Genomic DNA, 13,809 nt, shown 5'->3' on the forward strand with positions numbered 1-13,809 from the left:
TAGATCTACACTTTATGTGATATGCAAGAGACTGAGACAAAGGATCATTGTTGCACTTGGATCAATCTAATGTGGGGCTACACTACAAATAGGTGAAGGGTTGCCTAGAGGAGACTCTTCACCCCACTTGTACACAAAGTACGATCCTATCTAAGGGCCAGTAGTGCCAGGCGTGTAGACGGCCTCCCAATATATATCATCAAAACAACCTCACCCATGGTAAAACCGTAGGTAAGCCGATGGAGTCCATGTAAGACTGGACCCTCACAATAACTCCATGGATAAAGAGGGACTATACCCGTGACATTTTGTCGCTTTCGGGTGCTATGCTCCCATAATTAGGACATAGAGATGTCGGCAACTCACCTCCCCATCTATGAAGCCTGATATGATGACAACATGGGGCTGGTGGACTTAGGCTTGCCACAAGGGCAAGATCAAGATGCAAGAACGGATCACTGAGTTCTTCTTCACAGAAGGTGAGCGCACACGGTTTTGGGTATATTCACACATGCTAAGGGTTGAGACAGGATGAGTAGATGGCATCTCATGTGAGAGATAGATCTGGACTTTATGTGATATGCAAGAGACTGAGACAAAGGATCATTGTTGCCCTTGGATCAATCTAATGTGGGGCTACACTACAAATAGGTGAAGGGCTGCGTAGAGGAGACTCTTCACCCCATTTGTACACAAAGTACGATCCTAAGTAAGGGCTAGTAGTGCCAGTTGCGTAGACGGCCTCCCAGCAGATATCATCAAAACAACCTCACCCATGGTAAAATTGTGTGTAAGCCGATGGAGTCCATGTAAGACTGGAACCTCACAACGACTCCATGGATAAAGAGGGACTATACCTGTGAGATTTTATCACTTCTCGGTGCTGTGCTCCCATACTTAGGACATAGAGATGTCGGCAACTCACCTCCCCATCTGTGTGTTGAGAGTTCATGCTCAACATCATGTGATCATGTGTGCATAGCACCATCACGTGATTATATGTGCATAGCACTAACCTTATAGAGTGCTATAAAGGAAAGGGTTAGATCCCCTAACCCTAACCCTAAAAGGGTTTGTATATATTCTATTTTTTCAACTAATTCTAGTGTATAGTTAGTCATTTGTGGTGTGCTCTCTAGCTGTGCCCTCTCTCCTCATCTCCACTCTTCTCCTCTCCCCTCTTCATATTTTGTCATGGTATCAGAGCTTCCTTGTCTTCCGCTGAGACATTGAGTTTCTTGAGAGTGTGAGAGAGATTGTGAGATTGAGCGTTCTCTTGAGTGATTGTGAGTCTCTTCCGTTGAGAGAACTTCTTCTTTGATGAAAGAATTTCCGTCATTTGTTCTTGAGAGATTTCCGTCATTTGAGAGAGTTTATTGAGTTGGAGTGTTTCTTGAGTTGAGAGAGAGAGAGAGAGAGAGATTCTTCATACTGTGAGAGATCTCCTTCAGAGTTCACTCCAAGAGATTTGAGACAGAGAGAGATTTTTTTGTTGATTGAGAGGCTATCTATAGCTTATCTGCAAGCTCATGGCTTGGGCTTATGGCAGTTGTTCGTGGCTACCCTTCGAATACAACAACAAGTCTCATAGCTTACAACAAGCATAGCGAGCTCTAGCGGCTTCTACGACTTCATCAACCACAGGTTCGCTGCCTCTGTGTCAAGATACTCCAAGATTATGAGGCGGATATACGATTGCTTCCTGAATGGCCTTCCTGAATGGCCTGTAATAGGAGTCCGAAAGCTCCTGAGGCGAAGGATACACGGTAAAGCCCAGCTTCGACTTCTTGCCATAGTCCACGGAGAGCCGTTCCAGAAGAAGACTGGCAAGGCCGGAGCCAGTGCCGCCTCCGACCGCATGAAAGACCAAGAAACCCTGCAATCCAGTGCAGTTGTCTGCTAGCTTCCTGATGCGGTCAAGGCAGAGATCCACAATCTCCTTTCCAATGGTATAGTGGCCTCGGGCGAAGTTGTTTGCGGCATCCTCCTTGCCGCTGATGAGCTGCTCAGGATGGAAGAGCTGCCTGTATGTGCCAGTGCGAACCTCGTCGATCACAGTGGGCTCGAGATCTAGGAAAATAGCTCGCAGGACATGCTTGCCAGCCCCGGTCTCGCTGAAGAAGGTGTTGAACGCGTCATCGCTACCGCCCACAGTCTTATCGCTTGGCATTTGGCCATCGGGCTGGATGCCATGCTCGAGGCAGTAGAGTTCCCAACAGGCGTTGCCCACGGGTGCTCAACAACAGCTCCACGGTTGCCATAGCCGTCTTCTCATAGCCAGCACAGCCAGTAGAACATACTCCAAGGCATCCTTCATAGCACCAAACGACTGCTCAGCAAACGAACAGCTGCAACAAGCTCCTACGCACCCAGGCGACCTCTCTCCTCATCGACGAAAATCCGTAGGCGGACAGCTGCTTCCTAGATTCCGTCAGAATCTCAAAAGATTCCGGTCGCTCTCCTAGCGCCACGTGGCAACGAGGGAGGATATCTTATCCTCAACCTCACCACATTGAGGTGTGGTCAGCCAAGTGCCACGTGTCAATCCTATCTGCCACGTCATCAGCCTATCCACAATGCCACGTCAGCATCGACTGCCACATCACCACCGATTGCCACATCACCTACCACATCATCAGTGACACGTCATCAGCCACGTCACCTGTGCCACATCATCAGGGACATGTCATCAGTGCCACGTCAGCATTGCCATGTCACCCTGTTGACATCATCTGTGTCAACTCAGCACTGCCACCTCAGCAGTCCAATCAGCACAGTCCAATCAGCACGTCCAATCAGCACTGACCCCTGCAGGCACAGTCCCTTGCCAGGCACACTGTGCACACACTGCATGTGCACACTCCTGCCACCTCAGCACATAGCTTCACTGGTTAAGCACAGTGCTACATCATCACTGCATGTGACTCACAGTGACACATCATCATTGAGCACCATTTGCACTCCTTTTGCCCCTCCACCTAGATCAAGTCATATCTCTTGATCCAGGAAGAATTTGAGGGTGCTCCAAAAAGGAAAGTCGCTCGTTTTTTCGTGCTCTACGCGGTCGTCACATCACGCGCACACTTTGGTGCAAGTTACACTCACATTTGAGCCTCGCCGACAAAACCACTTCCTTCACGCACATTTGCCTCTACATCGACGCATCTGACCCAGCACTTAAAAAGAACAAAAGAAAAGGAATTATTTGCTGCTCTTTCATCGATCGACGGTTGGTTTAGATCTAGATCAGAATAGACTAGATCGCCATAGAGGGGACGCTTTGAATTCCCCAAGTTGCCAATCTAAGCCATGCCCGAAATTCCCGACTAGTACCTACTCGGAGTCAGTCCATACACTCACATCCGATTTCACATCATTACATTACCTGAAACCTTACGTTCATCAATTTAGTGAGCAGAATTCAGAGTTCAGAGGCATTGTAGATTGGTTCAGTGGGCAGATAGCACTTGATTTCACACACACATGCCACCATTGTAAAGCCTATTTGGCTATCTCACGGCATCGTGCACATCTTTTTTAGCCTTGTAAAGCCTCTTGGCTATTCCCGGCATCATTGCCACAAGCCTTGTAACACAGATCAGATCTTATATACTGCAGTTCTATCTTCACCGACGGTACAGAGATTTCACTTGGCATCTTCAGTGTATTTGCAGTTGATTCATACAGAGTTTTCCAGGACACTTTTTGAGTACATTGTTTGCACCGTGTCGACTAGCAACCTCAATCTGGAGGCATCTGCTAAGTTAGACAATTCCAATTACGGTACATGGAAATACCGAATGGAGACCATTCTTGTGCTTTAGGACAAATGGGAGTATGTCGATGGATCTATACCTAGACCATTGGCCGATCCAGCCACCAGTGGCTCTACTCCATCTGTTGTCACAGCACCAGCAATGGGATCTACATCTACACAAACAGTTTCCGCACCAGTAGCAGATCCTGCCATTGCCCGAGCTCAAGCAGAATGGGATAAGAAAGACAAGTATGCCTATCACCTGATCAAGCAGAATGTGCAAGATGTCATGCTAGGATAGCTCAACACAGTTAAGACATCAAAAGAAGCATGGGATATGTTCGCAGCTCTCTACGAGTCCAAGAACACATCCAGGATTCTCACCTTGAGAAACCAGATCAACCAAAGTTTCCGCAATAGCAGTGAAACCGGTCATGCTTATGTACTCCGCATCAAAGACTACAACAATCAACTTGCAGCAGCAGGAGAGACTATGAATCCCGCAAAAATGGTTCAAGTAATCCTGAATGGACTAGGAGAAGGATATGAGAATCTAGTTCAGAGTATTGCCATCCACAACGGCAAATTCTAACACTAGAAGAACTTCAGTCAGTTCTACTTGGTGAAGAACTCAGAACTCAGGCCATTCAAGCACGTAAAGGTCATTCTAATGATCAGGCATTCACAGCTTCAGACAGAAGCAGAGGCAAAGGCAGAAACAGAGGTAGATCATATCAGAAAAGTGGTCATCATCAACAAAATCAAAGTCAGAATCAACATCAGCATCAGCATCATCCTCAGCAACATCAAAATTAGCAAAGAGGAAATCATTCCAACCGAGGAAGATTCCAAGGACGAGGGAATGCATCCACCAATGTGTCAAACATCCAGTGCAACTACTATCACAAGTTTGGACACTATGAAAGAGATTGCCGCAAGAAGCAGTATGACCAAGGCGGTCAATCCAGCAATAATCGAGGGAATTCCCGAGAAAGAGGAAATCATCGTGGTGGACATTCTAGTCACAGTCATTTTGCAAATGAACATGGAAATATGTTTCTTGCAAGTGAGGAATTGCATCAGACTGATACAATGCACCTAGACACTAATTTCAAAGAGGATTTCAGCTATCAAGTCGACCAAGTGGAACAGGATCCTTGGTACATCGACAGCGGTGCATCATCTCATATGACAAATCATCAGGAATGGTTCATAGAAATGAAGCCATTAGAAGGTCAAAAGAATGTCATCTACACAGCAGACAATACACCGAATCCGGTTCAAGGGACAGGTGTTATCCCTATGAACAATTTCACTGGTACAAAAGGATTAGTCAAAGATGTGCTCTATGTTCCGAAGCTCAGCAAGATTCTTTTGTCAGTAGGTCAAATGACGGAACACAACTACAAAGTCATCTTCGACGGTGATGAATGCACTATCAAAGACAAATCCAAAAGAGGTCAGCTAGTAGCAAAAGGTGTCAAGGAAGGACGCTTATATAGGATGCTAACTACAGTACTAGATAAGCATGCCATGTCAGCTCAAATGCAAGAGATGCCACTATTTGCAAAATGGCACAAGATATATATATGGTCATGTCAATTTCAAGTGTACTTGTTAGATCTAAGGAATCAGAATATGGCAATTGGGATTCGATGTGAAGCCCGATATGATGACAACATGGGGCTGGTGGACTTAGGCTTGCCACAAGAGCAAGATCACGAGGCAGGAACGGATCACTGAGTTCTTCTTCACAAAAGGTGAGCGCAGACGGTTTTGGGTATCTTCACACATGCTACAGGTTGAGACAGGATGAGTAGAGGACATCTCATGTGAGAGATAGATCTGCACTTTATGTAATATGCCAGAGACTGAGACGAAGGATCATTGTTGCCCTTGGATCAATCTAATGTGGGGCTACACTACAAATAGGTGAGGGGCTGCCTAGAGGAGACTCTTCACCCCACTTGTACACAAAGTACGATCCTAAGTAAGGGCTAGTAGTGCTAGTCACATAGACGGCTTCCGAATAGATATCATCAAAACAACCTCACCCATGGTAAAACCGTAGGTAAGCCGATGGAGTCCATGTAAGACTAGAGCCTCACTACGACTGCATGGATAAACTGGAAGTCAATTCACCTCCCCATCTATGTAGCCAGATATGATGACAACATGGGGTTGGTGGACTGCCACAAGGGCAAGATCAGGTAGCAGGAACATATCACTAAACTTCTTCTTCACAAAAGGTGAGCCCACACGGTTTCGGGTATCTTCACACACGCTACAGGTTGAGACAGGATGAGTTCTTGCTACGAGCAAGATCAGTACTGGATAGTTGGTTGAGGTAGGTTATCATGTGTCTTTGGGTGATCATGCATGGAAGATTGCTAGAGGCAATCTGGTTATGGCTAGGGGATCACGGGTTGGATTCTCTTATGCATTGCATGTATCAGGTGTCCAGGATAAGATGCTTATGATTAGTAAGCAGCCATCAGTTAGTTTATGGTATGCCAGACTTGGACATATGTCTACTGTAGGTATAGAAGCCCTTACAACATTGAGATACATTCCTATTATGGATGTCTCTCAAATTTTATGTCATGATTGTGATGATGATCAATAGTCAGGATCCTCTTTTGTGAGGAAGACAGTCAGTGAGAGGTATGTTGAGCCATTGTAGTTGGCCAGTTTGTGGGCCTATGCCTACCATTTCACTAGGTGGAGCCTCTTACTTTGTGACATTTATTGATGCTGCTACAAAGTACATATGGGTATATCCGATTCTGCAGAAGCATGATGTATATGATACATTTCAACGCTTCTTAGGTAATGCTGAAAATCAGTTAGGAAAGAAGCTATTGAGCTTGATGACTGATGGTGATGTAGAGTTTACCTCTTCTAGATTTTAGCATCTATGTGATATACTTGGTATCAGGAGGGTGTTGACCACTCCTCATCTTTTTGCTCACGATGCCTTGGCAGAAGGCATAAATCGGATTCTATTGGACAGGATTGGTAGCATGCTATGATATGTAGGTCTTACCGAATGCTATTGGGCTGAGGCATGTAAGACAGCTGCATACTTGCTTAACAGGTCACCCAGGAGATCTCTGAATGGAAGAGTTCCATTTGACTTCTTGACAGGCAGGCCACCATGTTATGAGCATTTACGTGTGTTTGGCTGCGAGGCATAAGCTCACGGTTGCCGATCGAGGAGGTGTATCTTCCTTGGATACAGTGAGTCCAGTAGGGACTACAGATTATGGGACTCTTCAACTAGAGAGTTGATACGCAACCATAATGTCTATTTCAGAGAGGATGCTATGTTTAGATAGCCCAGGACTGTGGATAACAGGAGAGTGGTGTTCCAGGAGGGTGTAAGTGCACTGATACCTCCAAATTCTTTGCAGGGGCAGCCCATAGCCCTTGGAATGGGAGGTTTTTCCCACAGTGAGTAGGTTATAAAGTCAGGACAGCCACGATTACTTCCTGATTTTGGTCAGAGACGGTCAGATGTCTCGAGTATTCCATAGGTTTATACTCCTATGGAGATTGTTGATGCATCTTCTATGGACAATTATAGTTTACTCCTAGGATGTGAAGTGCCTCTTGCAGATGAGGATGAGGCTATGCATGGTGAGGAGGATACCTTGGCTAATGATGCCCGGTTTGATCCATTGGATGGTTATGCCAGGACAGATGTGGCTCGGGTCATATTGCGCATGGGCAGGAATCATTGATATGTTTGCTTCATAAGTGCCTCCATGGCCAGAAGCAATCCCCTCGAGCTTGGCTTCATAGTTTTGATACCGTTATGAGAGCTCAGGATGTGATGCACAGTGAGATAGATTATGGTCTCAGTATTCAGGAGGTTGCTATCCTTGAGGTTACTTGCCATATGGTTCCTTATGGACAGGAATGCTGCATGGTCTTGATGATGTTTGTCAGATACTTGGTTGTTTCAATATGGAGAGGGGGAAGTTACTGAGTACTCCATTGTCTGTATTGGCTCCATACTTGAAACGCAGTAGGTTTGATGATCATAGATCAGTTGAGCAGCAAGTTATGGTTGATATGGTGGCCATAGTACTTCATGCATCCATGACTGTGTTGAGACTTGGTTCTCACATGTTTGCCATTGGGGCTACACTTCCGGTTCTTGCTTCTGTTGCAGTGGGAGTAGGGAAGCGATTGTGGACATCAAGTCCTTATGCTTCCAAGAGCATCATACAAGTGATGCAGGTTGGGTAGACCAACAGAGGTCTATTGTAGGTCATGTGCTTATGGTCACAGGTGGTACAGAGACATTTTCTTTGCACAGTGACTGTTCAAGTGCTATGGACTTAGCACAGGAGCACGTGGTGGTGAGAGTTCACTCTCCCAGTGAGATCTAGCATGAGATCTTGGTTGACAGGCATCTACAGCTTGTCATTTTCTATCCTGCAAACCTCATGTCTGCTAGCAACTTATCCTCTATGCACTTTGCACATTGTAAAGTGCCGATGGGCATAGCATTACGGTCTGGTCATCTTGTTTTTCAACCTATGGCTGATTGTATTATATGTGTACTATACTCCCTTAAAGGCACACTGCTTTTAAGTGGGAGGTTGTTGGGGTAAAGGGCAGTGTGCCCACCCACTTGTACAGTGCCCATGTATACTCATATATATATGATAGAGGAATAAGCTGGAGTAGCTTTTGCTCCACCACTTTTGGTGTCTCCTATCCCTTTGTGTGTGCTCTCCTCTCCCATAGTTTTTGTCAATTCTCCTATGTTTGATGTGATACTGAAGAGCTCAGTGGAGGGTGAAGAGCTTTTTCATGACTTGGATGGCCTATTTTTGGAGCCGTTTTTGTTGTTGTATTCAAGTTTCAATACAATATAGTGTACATTATACGTCTAATGATGCTCAAGTCCATGGGTATTGTTCAAGGAGCCTTAATGAGAAGTTGTCAAGGAGCAAATGGGTGTTAGAGGGGATTGGAACATGATTGAAGTTAGGGAAGATAGATCTCATGCTACTAGGGGGTGGTTGTGTTCGAAATCAAAGGCTTCTATTCATCTGATAAAAAAAGAAGCTGTAGAGGGGTTTATTTATTTATTTATTTATTTTTTCTAGTGAAAATAAAATTCTATTAATGCTTTGAATCACCATACAAATAGCTTCCAAAAGGAGCTATAGATAGTAAGAACAGAAAAGAAAAAGGTTGCCAGCTATAGGAAAGACAACCTATTTCAAGATCTCCTAGCTCACTACCTATGAGAGATTCTAAAACAAGAGCTAACAACCATGGTGGTGGTCTATACATCCAACGAAAAGGGTGTAGAATTCCTGCAGGCCTTACAAAAACTCTCCCGCCTTTCGAAAGTTGCTCTCAAGCTGGAGTACCATGCTCCCACATGGTGCATAGAGTGAAACTGATATCCAACCATATGGCAACTAGGATACATCACTCTACTACATCAGGTGACTCAGATGTTCCAAGCAATAATGATAGACACTATCTCTCAAACACTATCCTTTGGTAAAGGTGGTGGCGGGGATGTGATTGGGATAGCATAGATGCATTGTAGATCTCTATCCAAGAGACATGTTGTCCATGAATCTTGTATGCCAAGTGAGATAGGGTCAATCTTAAGAAGACATGTCCTCCCTCCATGAGTCAAGGTACCATGAACCCAAGTAAAATCCCTTAGTATTGGCCATGATCCTAAGGGATCCTAGCCAGATCTCTTGTGCAATCAGGCAACCCCAAAGGTAGAGGGAAATTATCTCTAGAACTCCTTTCATGCAGTAGACACACTTGCCGTGGTTGCCCATCTCCTCCATAATGGGTAGAAACCTCGTGAGCCATCAACCAAAAAAGAAAAAAGATCTTGCGTGGCCATAAACTAGCTGGAGACAAGTCCAAAAGGAGGAGATAACCTCCCTAGGGACATCATGCTCAATCCAATGTCATTCCTTTGAGGGTAAACACCGGTGACTCGAGCTATAGGCAAAACCCAATGCAAGTCATACAAGGAAAGAAGGAGACCTCCTCTACCCAAACTGATTGTCCTACTCGTATTGGCCAAAACCACTCTCCTGAGTCCCACTAGATGCCGCAAAGAGGTCTGCCCTCCTAGAGCCACAAGTGCCATACTACTCCCTTCGGGGTTGATAAGACTATGGTGGTGGGGTCTATGTACCAAATTTTGCTCAAGCGGCCCACTATCCTGACCCGCTACCACTCCAACCCCTCCAATGTTGCCTTTGCCTCATCATCCAGCTCTGGCTTGTAAGGTAAGCCACCTGGTCCCACTCTATAGAATTGGCAAATATAGGATCCAAAGAGACCAAAAGAAGCATATCCTAAGAGGTATACCTATCCGTGAAAACTGTCCTGACCAGTAGTGCAGGCTCCAAGGACTTTGTAAACCCTCCCACTAGGAATAAGGGATTGCTGTCTCAATCTTCACCATCCAAGTGCCTATCCCCCTTAGGTGAGACATGGCTTCCATTCTAGCCTTTGCCTCCCATCAACCGCTTGGCTGGTCTGTTGTCTCACTGTGCCCATCCAATGTGCGTCCATTGACCTAGCATGCACCCCTCCAATGTGCCCATCCACTATGCCCATCCAATGTGCATCCATTGACCTCGCATGCACATTGAATCCCTAGCCTCCGAGTGCTATATGAGTGGCTGCCACTCATCCTCCTCCTTGCACAATGGGATAGCCCAAATGAGTCCCCTAGCTAATCTTTGGCACACTTTTAAAAGGCTCCTCATCAATGGAGAGCCTTTCCGCATCAAGGGAGCCTTGAGGAAAATCCATCTATAAGACTGCTGCCACTAACCTCCTGTGCGAGGGGCATTCCTAAGAAGCCCCCACAGAAGGAGGAGCTTCCATATTTTTGCTCCTGGAGTGAGATCTAATGCCACCAATTTTCCTAGTAGGGCTCTTCTCTGCATCTTTGGATCAATGATGCCCAATCCACCCACGCCTCTGGCATCATCACTGTTTGCCAAGCCACTCTAGCTCCAGTGTTATGTGTCCCATCCAACCTTGCCCACAGAAAGTTCCCCACCAAGCATACCATGTAGCTCTGCTTTGCCTACTAATGAGAGTTTGGTTGAGCTCCAATATAAGAGCTTACGCCAGGCACTCTCTAGAATTGGGTCAAAGTGCTCCTCTGTCGAAATATCAATGCCACCTTAGTAGCCCAAGTACCTCACAGTGTCTCCCCTCAGGATCCACTAAAGGCCAAAATTAGCCCCTCGAGTCTCGGACCTCTTAGATATCCTCTGTTCCTATGAAGAAACCAATAGATTTGGTCCAATTAATGCGAGCTCCAAAAGCCTCACAATAAATGGAAGGGCCCCCCTAGCCCTCTCTAGGTTGGATGTTGAACCCTCCACATATAGAGCTGTATCATCTACAAGCGCAGAGTCTAAAAGCTCCTCCTCCTACCAAATTGGGTGCCTCATCCCTGTATGGTGAAGTGCTTGAGAACACAAAAAGTAAGCTAAGGCCTCCACTGCAAAAAGAAACAAATAGGGGGGAGAGGGAAACCCTGTCATATTGAATGGGAAAGAGGAAAGGCCTATCTTGTGTGCCCCCTGATGATCACTTGGCTAGAGTTGCACGCACAAGAGCTAAGACTCCTCTGATCCATCTCTTTGAGAGGACCACTCTACTTGATCATATGCCTTCTTGAAATCCAAGAGGATGGTGAGAGGTTGTGACTGCCTCCTAGAATGTGAAGATGTTGTCCAAAAAGCTACATTCCTAAACAAAACCTGTCTGCATCTCAATGATGATGTCTAGTAAGTGGGGTCTCAAACTGTAGTCTCCAAACCTTGGCCAAGATCTTGCAAGTCGTGTTGAGCAATGTGATTGGTTTCCAATGGCGAATATCATCCACAATTCCTAAGTGAATGAATTGTATGCCATTCATCTTGTCTTGTAATAATAATAATAGAAGCAAACCATTGTGCTCGTGGCAGTTAAGTTAATATCCTTGTAATAATAGAAGCAAACCACCACGCTCATGGTGGAGTTAATTTTTGGGTATAACGATTGGCTGTACCCAAGCAAACATTGACCCATGTGATAATAGAAACAAACCACCGCATTGGTGTTATCCTGAAACATATACATTGCCCAAGTAAACTCTAGAGAAAATTAATAATTCAATAGATTACACACAAATTATAAGGCAGTGATTCACGTGTCGTGGGGATCCGTCGAAGCTTCTACTCTTGAACAACTCCTTGTGGGAGTTGCATATGCACAAACCACCCACTTGTGTCACCCAAGCATCTACCGGATCATGTGTAAGCGATTCCATGAGGAGAGGGAAAGATTGGGGAGAGGGAGAGAGAAGGGAGAAGAGAGCATGAGGGAGGGAGATGGGATCAAGGGAGTAGTGGAAATCACAAGATAACTCACTAGAAAGAACAAAGAAACTCAATGCAAAAGAATGAGAGAAAAGAGAGCTTATATTCCATTCCTTGAAAGTACACAATGAAGACCAAAGTCAAACTTTTGGGATGAAGCATACATCCGCTAGGCGAAAAAGTCCCGAAGAGATATCACGTTCAAAGAAGGTGAACAGGTATATACATGCGTTATCAAGCAGAGGTTGAAGCAAGCAGCCAAGCAATCCCCCAAGCTTTCCCTCAGGAGTTTTGGACCTTCCCTATCAATAAGAAAATGGCATCTCCATGAAGGTGAACTTACCAGACAGTTGGACCATGCATAATGTCTTTCATGTCTTGTGGTTGAAGACAAACATTGGACTAGCACTCACCAATGTTTCAGATGAGCCAGCCAAAGTGATTGATGACTTAAAAGCCATTGATCTAGAGCAAATACTCCTTTGCAAGTGGAAACATGGGTTAGGATGCCGTCGGGATTCCCATACCAAGTTCTAATATCAAGGTACCCATGAGGTGGTATGGTCAGAACAAGGCTTCTTCCAAGAGTTCCCATAGATTTGGCAGGCTATTTGGAGGTGATGCATCTACTACCAAGTTAAGGAGGATGGAATGTGATGCGCACCTTGCACTTGGGTGCATTGTGACACCCTGGACTTGATATCAAGTGCATCTTGTAGATTAGTAGAACCCTTCAGTAGGATTCTTATCATATGCCGTGGCCCCATTTTAAGCCCCAATCCACGGACGAGTCAAGCACGAGCTACATACATCAGTCTTCAAGCCCTAGGGTCAACAAAGTCCTCTAGTACCCACTTTAAAGTCCTTCTTTACTACTTTACTTAAGTTGTGTGGTTTGCTTAGCATGAGATCACTCACCCAAATAAGTACAATATGTCACAAAGAACACGAATTGGGCTTAGAATAGCATTTGGTTTACACTTTTAGTGCTAACGCTACCTAATTTGCACTCCACCTGAATTGCATTTTAGGACACCCATAGCTCAACAAAAAAATTGATTTTATAGGTTGTTCATAGAATAACCTATATCTAGACAAATCCAAAAATGTGGCCTAACTCATCCTCTGAAAACACAACACATAGTGTAGTTTCAATCTCATGATAGTCACTCATAAGGTTGAAAACCATAAACTCCATCACGCATAGCAGGGACTAGCTACTCATCCCCATTGATGTCATCAACACCCAATGATGGACGTAGACCATAGTGTAAACATATGCTGTCACACATAAAAATCCATACACCCACACATACTTGAGCATCTATTTATACAAAGATCTTCATACTGAGTTTTTGTCGGCACTCCAGAGGTCAAGGGTAGACTTAGCCATGACAAAGGCTAGCATTAAAGGAGAAGGATAATCAAAAAGTAGTCCACATTCTCTTCATTCAAGCTACGACTACTTGTGAAGACTATACAATTTCCTTTTAGTCTCTCTCAAACAAGCATCTAAGTAAAGAAATACTTAGACAATCTAGCTCATAGGGCAACACACCATTTAAGATAGAAAGAATTTATACCAATATCGACAAGCCACAACATGGATGAAAACCACATAAGGTGAAATTTATATGTCCACTAATACATCCAAAACATATATCTAGA

The 13,809-nt window shown here is 44.9% G+C and overlaps 1 pseudogene; it reads right to left on the reverse strand.

The window, feature by feature from the left end:
- Window positions 1–1,660: 1,660 nt before the first annotated feature.
- Window positions 1,661–10,576, reverse strand: LOC147883209 (tubulin alpha-2 chain pseudogene; annotated as a pseudogene).
- Window positions 10,577–13,809: the final 3,233 nt, after the last annotated feature.

This window comes from Dipteris shenzhenensis, chromosome 28, assembly GCF_047967505.1.
Source record: "Dipteris shenzhenensis isolate YYH24624 ecotype China chromosome 28, Dip_SZ_1.0, whole genome shotgun sequence".
Classification (NCBI taxonomy): Eukaryota; Viridiplantae; Streptophyta; class Polypodiopsida; order Gleicheniales; family Dipteridaceae; genus Dipteris; species Dipteris shenzhenensis.